Here is a 6,354-nt window from a genome sequence, read left to right on the forward strand (position 1 = left end):
TGCTTGATAAAGCTGAGAAGCAAACACTTCCAGGGCTGAAACCATACCAGACTTTGTACTTGTTAAGGGTCCACTTCTTTTAAAATAAGGCTTCCTCCAGCATGTTGGAGCAGAGTCTCTCTGAAGGAAAAGAGCAAAAAGTTCTCCTGGAATGATTGCTTTTGTTTTATAGAGAGGCCAAATTTTTGCACATGCTGTATGGTACTTTCTTCTGAAAGTTCTCTGCATAACCTGTGCTTCAGAGTAGATCCTAATCTGCAGAACTGATTTCTTAATGAAAATGAATAGTCAGGTTTCCTGTTGCTTGTGTGCCCCAAATGCATTGCTCTCCTTTCTCTTTAGAACTGCAGATTTCACCTCTTTCTATATAATTATTGCCTTTTACCTAGTCATTCTTTTATTATTGCTGCATGGAAGCATGGACATAGAGCTCTTAACCTCTCCATTAAGAATCCATTCAAGCTAAAAATGGATCTGGTTTTATTAGATAAAAAGTTACATTTTATGCTGAGATAATTTTGCACTGCTTTGTTTCAGAGTCTGCTCTTTATATCTAGGCTTCCTGTTAGCCTAGCAGAGGTCTTACAGCATGTCTATTTTCTTCATTCTTCTTTTCAAAAACTAAAATAGCCTAGTGGTGTAGACACTGTCAGCATTACCTTTGTTCCTTCTTTATACTTGTATTTTACACAATAATCTCCAGGAAACAATCCTATTCCTGGAAATTCACCACATGCCATGCAGTTGTGTGGCCTCTCTGATGGTGTTTTTCAGCTGCTTTAAGTGATTCAGTGGAACTTCAATTTGTGTTTGAGATTCCTGGAAGGTTTGTCATATACAGTGCTCTAAAACCACAATACAGCAGATGAAGGCAGGCAAAGAAAAGTGCCCAGTTCTGTCTCTTAAGTTACTATTAACCAGTCTATAGGGGAAGTTGTTTGATGCATTGAGTCTCAAGTGTAGGTACATAATCGGCCTCTTGCTGGACAAAGAGTCAGTGTACTGCATCCATTTCAACCAACAGCTAGACCAGAACAGCTCACATGGATGTTCCATCCCCTTGTGTTTGTGCTATAGGAAACAACCCCATCTCGTATCTCAGCTGCATGAGCGCTTGCTTTATGTGTGGGTATGGAAATACATGCAGCCTTAATTCTGAATAGTGGGATAGTTGTTCATATTGATAGAGAGCTTTGGCAATGCAGCCTGGCCAGCTTGGACAAGTCTGCAAATCACATTCACCAGAAACACCTCCAGCTGTGAGAAGGGAAGACTGGAGCCCTCAGATTCTCATATTTTACCCATGTGAATGGCTCACAGCCAGAAAATGGGGGATCCAAAAGCACTTAGAGAAATAATGATAAAGACTTTTAAATGTGAAGTCACTGACTTGGCTTAATTTGCAGTAGTCCCAGGGGAGACCAAACCATTGAAAACCGAGGACAGGTGAGAGTAAAAATGAAAATTTCAGGTGCGTGCTCTGTGTATGAGGCCTGAATAGGCATGACATTGGACTGACAATTAGTGCAGGCCACAGATTGCTATTATTTATGTCCCCTCATCACAAAAGATTATTCCAAACAGTCTTCCCAAACACTGTGATGAAATACATGGACTTTTCAGCTGTTCCCCTGCTGAAGTAGAGGGAAGTAGCCAGAGCTGAAATTGTAAACTGTCCCAAAGGTTTTTTTTGGTGGGATGTTCTTCCAGTCGTTGGATTCAAATTGATTCCTAGTGAACTGCAAGGAGCAAATACATGACTGAAAAATGACAGCAGAAAAAACCCCTTTTACCTATGAGCACTGAAATGGAGGCAAGTCTGAACATAGCAGACGTAATTGCAGTGGGGTCAGAGGCATTCCGTGTTAAGAGGCTGACGAATATGCAGGAAGCACGGTGCGGAAGCGGAGCTGGCCTGGATCTGTGTCATGGATAAGCAGTGTACACGCACCCATGCCTCCTCTGCGTGGGCCTTGGCTCATGACGCAGGAAATGCTGGGAGCTGCCATTGATTGCCCTCCTGACTGAGAGAATAACACCAGGCCAGGCCGAGGCTGGTGTGCTGTTCATTCAGGCTGCAGCGTGGCTGTGCACTGCTCTCACACCAGCAGGAACACCTACAGCAGGACGTGCTCTCACTGCTGACTGGATCAGTGATGCTTAGCACCATAAATCCCAAAATACTGTTAGTTTGATCTGGCCAGCCTCTACTGTCTAAGGAATCTCACAACTCTTAAAGCTACTGAGCTTACACAGAAGCCACCAACACATTTTGTTCCTTATCAGATATGTCTGTATCAGATAACACCCTGTGCAGGTAAGTTATGGACTAGCTCGCTCCCCATCCCCTGAGACTTCCTCTCCTGCTTATCAAGATTAATTTCAGGGAGACTTTTAGATGTGTGGTGTTTTTTCAGTGTTGCTCTGTTGCAGTAATTAACACAAAACATTGTTTAAGTTTAGGCAGCCAAGACTGCTGCTGTATTTTAGTGCTTTCTAATTTTGCGAATCTATTCTAATCCTGACCCTTTCCCAGCTAACAAGCATACCATATGTCTGATTACTCAGGTTCCCATGCAAAATAGGAAATTAAAAGTTCCAGATGATTAACAAACATTTCTTCTTGTTTATTTTGAGATTACTGTTTTAAAATACCATGAAAAAAACTTAGAGACTTCTTTCTCAAACATTTACTTTATCATTTAGATGTGTAAAAGATATTTTCGTTAAGGATGTGCTGTTTGTGCTTTTTAGAATATGATTTATTGACACAGGTTTGCTGCCAGTAAAAGATCTACAATTAACTGTTTAAAGACAGTGGACAAAAGGGTGGATAATTCCATGGTGGACTTTTAGAGGCAAGTAACTAGGCATAGACATCCTAGGCTGGTTTAATGACAGTGAAAGACTTGAATCCTCTTGAAAACATCCAAGCCCAAAGCATGATGCAAGTTGGATCACCACCTCCAGCCTGTTACCTCTTTGCAGGATGTCAGCCACGGGAGCAGGTCATGTAACCAGTGACTGCCCAGTACAGCACGGAGCCAGGATACTGGTCAGGAGAGGTCACTGCTCTGGCAAGTAGAGACTCCCCTAAAAGCAGAGCTTCTTTGTACTAATGTAGAGATTCTGTGCGTGAGTTTGGTTAGGAGCAGACTGATTTTGTGAGAGGCAGAAAGCTGTTGAGCAAATCAAACACTTGAATTTAGCCATTTCTCTGTGAGTGCTTGAATGAGGGGAAGAGATGGTTCCCATGCAGAAGAAAGCCTGTATGTATGTCTGATCCAGCCACAGCATTTCAGTAGAGAACATCAGAGGGGGAAGGTTGGGAGGCAGCACTGGGGCAGCCTCAGCTGCCACCTCAGGACAGAAAGCCTGCTGCTTGATTCTTGTCCTAATAGCCTCCACCAGAAGTGTTTGTCCTTGCTATGGCTTGTTTATTCAATCACGCCCATAAATGTGCATTGGTAGTAATAAATGCCTCTGCTGTTTTGAAAGTAGCAGTTAGTAATTACAACGTGCTCACTCTGAGCTCGAGCTGCTGGGCTTCATCCCTCCTCCCTCATGTGAGCTACCCCCACTCGTTGCATCACATCTAAAATTAGATAAGATGCTGGATCCCGTGAAGAGCACGGCTCAGAGCTGCAAAAGTCAGACCAGGCACAGCTGCGTAGCTCCTCAGTTAGGAAGATGTTTTCAGACACATCACTGAAGAAAACTTAATGATGATCAGAAGTGTTACAGAGCTAAAGCAGCCTTCACATCCAGGAGCTCCAGTTCAGCCAAAGGTCAGAAAAATGGGAGCTAGTTCTGTTTCTTTTAGTATGTCTTTAGCTCTGTATTTTCTCAACAATATGTGGGGACAGCTGTCAATAGCTCCTCTAGAAACATCGACTTGGGTCAAATTCTTCCTTGAGGTAGTTGCACTGCTTTCATTGTAATCATACCAGTCATGACTGTGGCTCTTCTTCACTTAGGAACAACAAAAGAGCTCGTGAGATTAAACATACTTTCAGTGTTTTCCTTCTGATTAAAGCAAGTTTTAGTACTTAGAAAATGCTGTGGGCTTAAGAAATGGCTGTATTCTTCATCCTGCTTGGAAGCTGTGCTTCAGCTTCCCAGACTCAGCCCATAGCATACATGCAATTTGTTTTAGAAGTCTGTATTCCCAGTGCACTGCTATTATTTAACCATCTGGTGCATTTAAAAATCATATTTCAAAAACACAAATCTGGGAGGAGAAGGGTTAAAATGTAAAACTAGAGAAAAACAAACTAGGGAGAAGATAAATTCGGACAGAAACTTCAAGCAGCTGAGAAGTCCTAGAGCTGTCAAATCATGCATTTTGGATTTGAGCTGAATCGAGTCACAGAAGCGCTTTTTCAGTGTTTCGTCTGAAAGCAATTTAGCTTTCCTGTGTTAGCAGATTATGCTGTTTTCAACAGTTGTTGGAGAGATGACTGATGAAAAGCATTTTCATCGTGGGTGTGCTTCTAAGTACAGACAGAGCTGTGGCACTCAAACCCCAGTTTTCTTACTCTGATCTCTCCTGAAGCTGAGGGTAAATGGTCTTGTCAAGCTCTTTGCAGCACCATCCCCTCAGATCCAGCTTCAGTGCAGCTCTTGAGACCCCAGACTCCAGTGTATGGGATGGCTCTGTGTTTGTTCAGGGTGCATCTTCAAATTGTGAAGGGATTGGAGAGGGAAAAAAACAAAACAGAACTCTGAGCAGTAATCAATAGAAGATGGGTGCTGTGTCCTGGCAGTCAGTGCTGAGAAAGGACTTCAGGATTAGGCATCCTGAACCTGGATCAGACATGAGAATCAGCCCCTGGCTCCCTGAACAGAGGGTAACTGCAATGGAAGCACTGGCAGCGCAATCTGCCCCCATGTTAACTGAATTTGGAGGCTGGTCTATGATAGTTTTAACTTGGGTAAAAATCAAACCCTGTCCCTGGTTCTGTTGCAGTGTAAGTACTGCAAGGTAGCACTCAGTAGCAGCAATGACACTTGGAGAATCTGTAAATTATGAATGACAATAAACCAATTGACAGTAAAGGCAAATGTTCTAAGCCTGTAGTAATGACATTTCTTATATGATCTGCCCCACATTCCTGTGGAATCAATGAAGAAGAGGCAACAGTGAAATCAAAGCATGTCAGTCATACAGATGATTGAATCCAGTTACTGTTGCCTACCATTTTAGTAAAATAAATACTCCAAAGTTACTTCAGATTTCATTGGCCTAGATGGTCTTAAAGTAATGCAGGAATTTGCAAATAAATTACACTTTTCTGCAGGGAGCAGGATTTTTCCACTAGAGCAAAGGTATTTGGAACCCCAGTTGTGTGTTTACTATCAAATGTGTATTTTGGGCCTTCTCCCACCAGAGCTGCACTAAGCCTCCATCCCCAAACTCAGCAGCTATATTTATCCATGGACCATGTTTTCTACTGCAGTATCAGTGACCTTGCCTGTAATTATTCTTCACAGGGGAAGCTTAGCTCAGTCCTCCAAGTACTGCAGTAACTCTGAACAAAAATAACCCAAAAGTCCACAACAGGAAACGTTAACAATGGCAGGATTACTGGCCACCATGTCACCGTAAAATAAACGAGCAACTGAGAGGGAGTTCAGGGAAAAGCAGCACCATCATTAAGTAACAGGAGGGACTGACTTATGAGGAAAGATTAAATGAGCTAAGTGATGATGAAAGGGTGAACAGAACGACTGCCTCCAAATGTTTGAAAGAAGAAACCATCCAGGACAGGGAGGGATTCTCTAAGCTGCTGCCAGGAGTTAAGAGTAATGGAAAGAAACCAATAAAATGAACACAGCAGTACCCATAACTATTTCTTCAGCTCAGAAAAAGAATCCTGGTGCTTTTGTCCATGTGGAAACCTTGCTCATTTGTTCTGTTTAATTTCCTAGCCCTATCCCACAAAGCATGGGGGGAACACTTAAAATTATGTAATGGTGCAATATTGCGGAAATGTTTCAGGCTGGCAGCTCTGAAGGACTGTGAGGGAGCTGTGCTGACATCCTCTTCCAGCTCCTGTCAGACTCAGACCCTCACTTCTTGAGGTGCCTCGGAAAGCCTTGAGGTTTCAGCTGAGGAAAGCAGCTCTACATAACAAAGCACTTAAGCAAACACTTCAGGCAAACGATGAACCGAACTCCCAGAGCTATAAATCACGTCCATGATTCCCAAATGAGGAACCTGAGTCTGCCCTCAGCAGTCCCTGAAGCAGAGAGTCACAAAATACATGAAGTCAGAATTCCCCACAGCTATCCCTGGCAGACCTTTGGTTCACATCCCAATGTAGTTAATATTTTTGCAGCAAAACAGCTGTG

Source organism: Prinia subflava, chromosome 10, assembly GCF_021018805.1.
Source record: "Prinia subflava isolate CZ2003 ecotype Zambia chromosome 10, Cam_Psub_1.2, whole genome shotgun sequence".
Classification (NCBI taxonomy): Eukaryota; Metazoa; Chordata; class Aves; order Passeriformes; family Cisticolidae; genus Prinia; species Prinia subflava.